The sequence below is a fragment of the Lactuca virosa genome, chromosome 8 (genome assembly GCF_052849685.1).
Source record: "Lactuca virosa cultivar CGN04683 chromosome 8, Lactuca_virosa_CGN04683_v6, whole genome shotgun sequence".
Lineage (NCBI taxonomy): Eukaryota > Viridiplantae > Streptophyta > Magnoliopsida > Asterales > Asteraceae > Lactuca > Lactuca virosa.
This window is the reverse complement of record NC_136433.1, coordinates 200495472-200506213: the sequence shown is the minus strand read 5'-3', so window position 1 is coordinate 200506213 and position 10742 is coordinate 200495472. Positions and strand designations below refer to the sequence as shown.

The 10742-nt window shown below is 28.5% G+C and overlaps 1 long non-coding RNA gene across 1 annotated transcript; it reads left to right on the top strand.

Annotated features, from left to right (window-relative positions):
- The first annotated feature begins 8724 nt into the window (after positions 1–8724).
- LOC145132216 (uncharacterized) lies at positions 8725–9949 on the top strand. Its single transcript, XR_013717926.1, has 3 exons — positions 8725–8822; positions 8928–8982; positions 9822–9949. It is a non-coding gene; the product is annotated as an uncharacterized LOC145132216 (long non-coding RNA).
- The last annotated feature ends 793 nt before the right edge of the window (positions 9950–10742 follow it).

Sequence of the window (10742 nt, the reverse complement as noted above, 5' to 3'; positions counted from 1 at the left end):
GAACAATTTAACCACCAATCTTGATTGACAAATCAATAATATATGATTCTGGTTACCTAATGTCGAGAATAGTGACATGCCTCTCACCACCTTCCCACACAAATGATTAGAACATAAAAGATTGGTATAAAAACAAATTAAAAAAATAACTCCAAAATTGACCATCACGCTGCAAAACATGTCAATAAGATATCACCTGTCAAGAAGATACCATTTGGAGACTACTAATTACAAAAATAAAGAGCGTGGTTAGATTCCCTTCTGGTTATTCATCATAATTATAATGATTTATTTGTTATTTGTCATAATTATAAAGCTTCAATCATCCATGAAAGGAATAAAAGGGTTACTCGTTATTTTGAACCCATAAAACCAATAGCTTGAATTAGATGCAAAATAGTAGATGCAAAAATCCCAATTTACCTATGAAGTCCATACTTGTGATGTAGTTGAAGCCACCAAGATGAGATTCATGAAAACCTGTTCAAATAAACATTTTAATATTAAGAAACGTCATAAACTGGAAAATGGTGAAAATTTCATGGAAATAAAAAAGAACTCCATATGGAAAAAAAACACATAGATCTAGATGAAACGTGAAGATTTGTGATCAGGGACATTTCCAATCACCCAATACCTCAGCTTCTAAATTATGAGGATTCTGTCAAGACCTAATCACAAAATTTATGAACATAAACAAAAATAAGAGGAAGACAAACAATTATAAGGGCTTAAAATCATACATTTTGTTCGTCTCTATGTATTTGCAAATCCGGTGAATGTGGTGTCTAGGGTATAATAGTGTCAACTATTGGAACCTAAGAGAACATTGTACTAATTTTAGAACTTAGTGATATAGATTGGCACTGTCCAGATTATGAAGGCGGATGAGGGGAGAAACACTTGGATTCAACATAATTGATCAAGGATTAAAGGGGGACGGGTGTTTTTTAAAATGATTGGGAGGATGAAAGGATACAATGGAATTGAGAGAGAAAGGCTACATAGATGCTAAATGGAATTGAATCTGTAATTTGAGATGAGAATAAATAGTTCAACTAAAAGACGAATAACGCTTGATATATGGGAAGATGACTAACATTGAGAGATTTTTGCCTGGATTTAATGCAAGGATTAAATGACCAATTCAAAACTGTAATTTGAGATGGGAATAAATAGTTCAACTAAAAGACGAATAACGCTTGATATATGGGAAGATGACTAACATTGAGAGATTTTTGCCTGGATTTAATGCAAGGATTAAATGACCAATTCAAAACTTGAGATACAGTGGCGAGGTTGTTGGGTGGATAGGAATGCAGACCGAGTCAATATCGAGTATGTTGACCAATTAAAATTTTTATTTTTCCAATGCATAAATTCATTGTATAAATTGCATAGGGGTTTGTACCTCTTAAAATTCAGCATTTTTGTGTAAATGCTTATTAAGGTATATATATATATATATATATATATATATATATATATATATATATATATATATATATATATATATATATATATATATATATATATATATATATATATTGCAAACAAAACCTCTCACGGAGTGTGGTGTAACATCTCGAAGGCTGTCAAAGCTCTTGGCAGTTTGAATATCAATTGCAATCAAAAGGTTCTAATGTCAAAATTCTCTTTTTGGAAGGATGTTTGGTGTGGTACAATCCTATTCCAAATAAAATTCCGCAACCTATACGCTCTCGAATCAATCAAATGTAGTTTTCTAGAGGACCGTATTTCTGTGGCAGGTTTTCATTGGTCATGGAGGCGAGAACCATCAAACCATTCTGAATTACAGGAGTTGTTACAATTATACAAGGACATCGGTGACCTGGACATTACGGAGAGACCTAAAAAATATGGTTTCAAATTTGGTATGTCCTCATACGTGAAGTACAAAGTCAATATAATGAGACGTCTCATTGATTCCAAACTGATCACGTAGAAAGGCTTTACTATATGTTGGTCAAAAATTATACCACTCAAAGTACGTTGCTTTGTGTGGCGCGTAGTCTTGGACAGAATCCCGGTAGCAGAAGCTTTACGAATCAGGGGCATAAATAGTGCAAACCAGGTCTGCAATCTTTGCAACAAAGACACAGAGACGGTGGAACATCTTTTTCTTCAGTGCGAGTTTGCTCAAAACGTTCACTTCTAGATTTTTAAATGGTGTGGAGTTCAAGTTAACAGGTTTTCTAATATCTTGGATCTCCTTGACAACTTTTCACGGGGGTTACTTGTAAAAAAAAGGAGCTCAATTGGAAACACCATCCTGTTCTGTTTAATTTGGAATATCTGGTTAGCAATGAATGAGAAGGTCTTTAAAAACATCAAGGTGAACCCAACTACTGTGGCGGACAACATCATTATTACTTAATTCTCTTGGTGCAAGCACAGAAATAATCAGGAGTGCGGCAATTGAATTGAATGGAGTTGCTCTCCTTTTGAGCGCTTAAAACTTTAATTTAGCATAATCACGTTTTGATTTTCTCTTTCCATTTCCTTGTATCTTTGGAACCGATTTAGCTCCTTGCTTTCGTGTTCCCTTTTATTTATATAATTATTTGCCTTTTCCATATATATATATATATATATATATATATATATATATATATATATATATATATATATATATATATATATATATATATATATATATATATCTTTTTTGTTGGCTTTCAGGGCTTCGAGGAAAATCGCGGATAAATCATCCCCAATTTGATTGTGAATCTATATCCTTTTGTTAGTTTCTTTTTTATTTTTATTTTACTTCTAAATAGATTTTCATATCATTTTTTCTTTCACTGAAAATTCTTTACTCACATGTTTTTGATTAATGACTATTAGATGTGAATAATAATTAGCTATATATACCTATCTTATATTCTTATAGTAATAAAAGAATAGTTATTAATGTTATTTGTTATTTTTTCATAATTTATGTTTTGCTCTATAAAAATGACAAATGTCATTTTTTCATTATTTTATTTTTTTAAAGTATTGATATTGGTAATAAGTTAGACAACTATTTATTTGATCATTGATTTTTAAAAAAAATTTAAATTCGTGTTTAATAAGTTTCGGTTATGATTGCTGATAATTAATTGTATTTCTATATTGAAAATCCTACAAAATCATTTTAATTTTTACTTTATTGAAAATAATTGATTAGTAATTATATGAGTTTTACTATAAAAAATAATTATTTTTGTAATAATGATTCCCACAAGCTATAACCTATTGTTTTTATATATATGTAGGTAGTTCAATTACAATATCAATTTGATTAAAAGAAAATTATATATATATATATATATATATATATATATATATATATATATATATATATATTGGTAAAATATGAAAGGACGTTACTTATACATGTTTATTTTTTAAATATGTGTAGATTAAAAAAGTTTACGTCATGTATAACTAATTTAACATATTGGTTTTATTCTAAAATTAAGTTGATTTTAGCAAAAAAAAAAAAAAAAAAGGTATGATCAGTTTACACACTCAATATATATATATATATATATATATATATATATATATATATATATATATATATATATATATATATATATATATATAACCAACTTGGTTAGTAAGGCTGAGAGGTATCCTCACGCATGAGGAGGGAAAGAAAAAAGGTCACGTCATTATTTTAACCATTCCACAACCAACCCACTAAGTTGTGGAAATGGTGTTCACTAATGAAGTGATGGTGAAAAAGAGAGAGATTGTAGAGAGAGATAGACACAAAGAAATTCTCCACCAATCATAGTCATCGTCTTCTTCCGTAGCGGGTACCACGCCACAAGACACCCACTCATCTTTGGGGCGGTGTTCACACGTAGCCTACTATGCCACATAGGCACTACGCGTAGGTTCTTCCAATCCATACCGCAAAGCCTAAAGAACGCCTAAACAACATGGATTTTTATTCTACGTATGCACTGTTTGCACTTAAACATGCTCGGTTTTATGTTTCCTGTGTACTATCGGTATAGACATTAAAGAATCTCTGCTTTTTTTGCTCAGCCATGTTTGATACATGAAGTCAAACCCTTACCCAACATGCTGAAAATAAGAATTGGATGTTTGATGGTAAATTTAATGAAAAACCAAACACTGAGCCGATAATAAATGTTTATAAGCAATTTTTTTGTTTTTATTAAATTTATGATAAGGTTCAATTAATCATGGTATTTAATGAAAAATTACGATATTATTAAATCTACCATAAACAGATGGATGGATGAATAGTTAAGGGTGTTTTGTGATTTTTTATATGAAAGGATTTTGTGTTTTAGTTTCATTTGGAAGTGTGATCTAACTTTTTAACTTAGAGGATCTCTTTTGTTTTTATTAAATTTATGATAAGGTTCAATTAATCATGGTATTTAATGAAAAATTACGATATTATTAAATCTACCATAAACAGATATTATTACGATATTATTAAATCTACCATAAACAGATGGATGGATGAATAGTTAAGGGTGTTTTGTGATTTTTTATATGAAAGGATTTTGTGTTTTAGTTTCATTTGGAAGTGTGATCTAACTTTTTAACTTAGAGGATCTCTAATGGTTATATTATTTTATGATTTAAAATAAATATCAACTCGTCATTCTATTAAAATTGATCTCCAAATAAATAAGCGTTCCAATGGTAAAACTTATTTACATAGCTTTTTTATAAATTTAACTAAGAGCATCTCCAATGGTTAAGCTATAGGAAGACTAAAAACTATTGTCACATCATCAATCTAATAACTTTAACCTCTAAATAAATAACTTCTTCAATGGTGAACCTCTTCCAATAATTTTTTTTATAAAAATTTCATCAGTTTATCCATATCTATCTAAAATGTTCTATAAAACCCCTTATTTAATTAGTCATTTTTTTTAAAAAACACATCGTTTTTTAACTTATTAAAAATATTACAATATATTGTTTCAAAAGAAATATATTACAACATATCGTTCAGAAAAATTAATACGAAAAAACTATTACGAATTAATCATAAAAAGATTGAAAAATATTATATAATCATTATAATTTTATATTTTTTTAAATGAAATGTCATTAAATATTTAATACAAATAATAAATTAGTAAATAAATAAAAAATGTTTAAAACTAAAATATATTTAAGGGGGTAAATTAAAATATAAACAAAGTATAAAGATGTTAAATGACAACATGTAGAAGTATATTGATCACTCAATATATATTGAGTAGAAAAAGACAAATAAGTAGTGAACTCCAATGATAATAAGTGCTTATTAAAAAAAATGAATAATAATAAGCTTAAAAATAAATCTCATCTGAAATGTTCTAATATATCTTTATCTATTTAAATGTTTTTAAAAATACTCCCTCATTTAGTTAGTCATTTTTTAAACACAAATCATATTTTTATACGAACATATAAATACAACTATATCGATTCTTTATTTATATATGTAAAATGTGAAAAAAAAAATGTTATGTTATAGTTACAAAAATAAAATAAAAACATTGAAAATACTATGTTACAGCTAAAAGGGGTAAAATGAAATATCATTAAAATAAAAAGGGTTAAATATACAGCTTATGAAAGTATATGGACCATTTAGTATATATTGAACGATCAAAATAAAAAAAACAAAAAAACAATGTGATCCAATTATATTAAGTGATCAATTAATATATATATATATATATATATATATATATATATATATATATATATATATATATATATATATATACTAGTAGCGTACCCGCGTGATGCAGCGGCAACATCAGTTTAATTCGGTGAACATACAAAAGTTTTTTTAGCGAATAGTCTCATTACAGCCATCGTTGTTTTATTTTATAAGACTAAACGGTGTCATACCGTTTTCACCATTGGCCACCTAGGATGATGGAGACATCTTTGCCAATTTTGCAATTTTTAAAAAGGCTTGAGATATGTTGTTTTATGTTTACAGCCGGCAAAAGAAACAAAGAAAGTGGGTCAAGTTGAACGACAAAGGAAGAAAGTGAGTAGTGGAAACCCACCGCCGGTAATAATATCATTGGGGTGTGGTGTTCACCGCCGACAAAGGTGCCACGGAGGTGACACGTTGGGTTCCCGGCGGTAAAGAGTTCACGACACCCTTCAGCCTAATGAAAGTAAAACTATGCTATATTTTTGGTTAAAAAGTTTAAGTACGTGTACACATAAAATGTGGTGAATAGTTTACTTCGATGAAGGCTAAAGGGTGTCGTAACGTTTTTGTCTACGAAAAAAGTATGTCACATAGGTGTCACGTAAGATTTTGTTATTTTTGCCACAATTTACCTATTATGGGTGGGGTGTGGTGATGTTTTTTCCTACCAATTTTTTTTTAAATATTAATTAATATAAATACAAAGTTTTCACTCTTTTATTTACAATAACAATTAATAAAAAAATTTATATAAAAGGCATGAATAAATATATAATTTACCTTTTGTTTTATTGTAATGCATGTTTAAAATATACGAAATTCTAAAATTTTAAGTCTTATTAAACTATATATAATATATATGACATAACCTAGGAATAGAGAAAAATATATATAATATATAGTGTACCACTTTTTTTCATAAGTTAGTTTCGGTAAAAGCTATAAATGATTTGGAAGAATAAAGGTTTAGACGGCAAAATCATTGCTTTTGAGAAGTGAACTTCCACCGGTGGTACATTATCGCTGGCAAAAAAAGTGATATGGGCGGTGTTCATCGCCGGTAATATTGTCCACCTCGGATTGCCACCGGTGAAAAATGCACCGTGCAGCCTAATAGTTTTGTTTCCGTAACATATCATATACCTAAGAACATGTGAAACTCACGTACTATTGTTGGTAAATTCTGCAATTATTAAAAATATTATTTATCAATCAAATTTCATCTCCAACCTATTTTCAAGTTTGTCTCCAAACCACCCATATTAAAATAATACATATATATAAAAGTTTTGTTAAAATGAGATAAGAAATTTTTTTTTTCTATAGAAGTTTCAAATTTTGCATATTATCGAATGATTTACATATGTATAGAATTTTTTTTACCTTTATTGAGAAAACCAAAACTTTAATAAATCCAAAAAATATCAGTATATCAAGATATTGAGATATTCACAAGTAAATGGTTGGGTTTATTAACTTTATTTTCACATTCCTTTGAAAACAGTTCATATTCCAACACACAAACAATATTAGTGAATAAATAATAAATAAAAACGGAGAAATTGTTTAAGTTTATGGTTTTGGATTTATCTTAATATAATTATCTATCGTTCAAATCATAAGTATTACAAATATGTGGTTAACTATTTCTTGCAAGAGTTAATATGATATCTTTTGTGTATGACATTACAACATACCGAAAATATAAACATTAGTTAATAATTTTCTAATTAAATATCTACTTACTTATATTTAGGGAACTGATTCGTACACAACATTTTTTTTCCATACACAACATTGTGTTTTATAGTGTTGTATTGTACAACTCTATAATGCATAAATTGTTGTGTATGACAAAAAATTGTTGTGTACGAATCACTTCCTATTTATGGCAAATGCATGCCTTGATATTGTTTGTCTTTTATTAAGAAAATATAAATGGTATGACAATTGTTTATCAGACAACGTGTCAATGACTATAAGGCTAAAGGGAGTGGCTCGCCAACTCCCTTGCCATGAAACTCACCACCACTCCTTTCAATGTGTTATGCTTCTCGCTTCTTCCATGCTCGCTAGGAGCTTGACGAAAGGAAAGAGAAAAAACAAAAGAGAAGAAGGGTTATGATTGGTCTCTTTTTTTTGTTTTTTTTTTTTTTGAAAAAAATCAAGCCCTTTGATTGGTTCTTTTTTGGTTTTTTTTTTCTCTTAAAATCCAGGTGTATATGTGTTTAAGATAAAAGCTTATGTGGAAGGTAAAATTATGATATGGCAATGTGTTTAGCATGTGCTAGACATGTTAGACATGCTACCACTTCTCTTTGCCTAAAAGTTATTTTTCTCGAGTATTATTACAAAATAGCTACAAATCAGGAAAATTATCATAATTGTCATAACTTGGAGGCTTGTTGATTTTTGAAGCGACTTTTTTATTTATATTTTTATTTTAGGTTAAACTTATTTACGTATGTTAGTTTGTAGTAATTTAAAGTACTGAAATATTTTTAATTTCTAATAAATAAAATTACTAAAATATTTAAAGACAATGATTTTGTTAATACACAAAGTATAACTCATAGCCTATTTAGTTTTGTATATTACATTGAAAATAAAGAAAATCCATTAATCATTAATAAAAAGATAAAAATTAAGATTTATTGATTTTCTTTTAGCTATGCTTATCTTCTCTTCTCTTCTAATAAAAGAATCCTCTGCATGCCACATGGCCCTTTTCTAAGCCTCTACTTTTTGCCACGTGGCCCTTCTAATAAAAGCATCTTCTCCTAAACTCTTCCATTAAATTCCCGCTCAAAATTGACACGCCCGTTCTAGGCTTAATTGTATTTTTAGAGATAAAGACTTTCCAACTACTAAGGCTATAAATTAGGAATTATATTAGCTAGGAACACAATTTTGATAGCTATTCCCTTCCTTAAAATCAGCACTGATTATTTTGGATTCGATTTAATTGGTATAATTGAATCCATTTGCACCCTAAATCTCTGTAACTCATCGCCTCCCAATCTCATTTGAACTCTCTATTTCCATCAAATGTTGTTGGTAATGTTTATTCTTCTTTTCAAGCTAAATGGAAAACGAGGTATGTATTTGTTTTAGTTTCCATGTCGATATTGATGATTCTTATGTTCCTTCTTCTTCTTCTTCTTCTTTCCTATTTTTATCTTGAAGTTTTTGTTTGTTGTAGATTGGGACGACATATTAAAGATACCCACGATTAAAGGTGAAGAATTGAAGTTGAGGTGAGAACGTGTCAATTTTTAGTGTTGTGTTTCTTGATTTTCATTAAACTAGTTTGACCATGTTCTTGAAATATAAATTTTTTAGCGGACCCAAAAGTAAGAAAGGATAAATATTGTACTGATCCAATTGAAAATGATGTTCTTGATGGTAAGAATAGGTAGAGAGGGCTAATTATTATCTCCTATTGATTCTGTAAACAAGTATGTACTAATTAGGGTATAGAAATTTCATGGAGGAACACAAGCCCAGAAACAGTTGGGACTAAAGATGTTCTTGATCATGAGAATGTGAATATAGGCTAGGAAACTAGATGTTCAACTTTAGATACCATATTTTAATTTATCTAACTTCTCAGTCTTTTACTATGAATTTTTAAACTCTCTTAATTGATCTCTATTTGTTTAGAAAAGAACAAGAGAATCAATGGTGGGTGTAGTTGGAAATACAAGTTCTAATCAACATCAATTCTTCATATCTTCAAGTACACAATTCTCTTATACCCCCAAACATTAATATTTTTTTTCTTCTGTTGGTGGGTTTTTAAGTTCATAATCAACTGATTCTTATTAGGGTAGCAGGTTATTAGGTATTTCTTAAGTATTATAGTGGTTGAAGCCTTAAGAAAGAAGATGCACTAAGTTCTTCATGACGAATTTTTATTAGAAAACCAAAGTACTAAATGATATAGGTTTTGAAATAAAAAAATATTTATAAGTGAAAATTTAGAAAACCAAAGTAACAATTCCTTTGTTGTGATTCCATTCCTTCCAAACACCCTTTTAGTCCCATTCTTCCAAGTTGAAAGATTTGTTTGTTATGTGTGTTTGTGTAATTGTAGCAATATAAATGGCTCCTGTGGGAGCTTACATCAGATCAATCAGCTCCTAGCCTACTAGGTGACATATATGAGGTTGGAACAAGGATAGTTTAAAGGGTAATTTCTAAAGGCACGAATTCAATTCCAAATACAACAAATGAGGTGATTGAATGATATATGTCATTTACTAAACTTAGTTATTTTTAATATATTATATTAAATTTGTCTCATAAAATGATATATTATATTAAATTTGTCCCATCAATGGCATTTCTTCAAATTAATGAAATGTTACTCTTCAATTTACATTAAATATCCTTACATTTATATTTGAATTTCAAATCAAACCTTATACTCTGTAAAACTGTAGTTTATATATATATATATATATATATATATATATATATATATATATATATATATATATATATATAACTTTAGTTTCTAAGCCACAATTAACACGCTACATACATTTTTAAGCAAAAATGGTATTCTAATTTTCTTTTTAAACCAACAAAGACACGTACTTTCATTTTTAGGGACAAATTAACACGCTAATCTCATTTTTAGGGCAAATATGGCATCCTACTTTCATTTTTAAGGAAAAAGAGCATGGTGCTTTCATTATTAAGCCAATAATAGCATGCTACTTTCATTTTATGGAAAAAAATGTCATGTTACTCTTTTTTAAGCCAAAAATAGCATGCTACTTTCTTTTTTATTGAAAAGTAGCATTCTACTTTTATTTTTAAATGAACAATAAGATATTCCTTTTATTTTTAGGGTAAGAATATCATGTTACTTTCATTTTTAACGTAAAAAGGTGCATGGTACTTTCATTCTCAAGCCAATAATAGCATGATACTTTCACTTCTAAGCCACAAATAGCAAACTACTTTCATTTTCAGGAAAAAATAAGATTCGACTTTTATTTTAAATCAA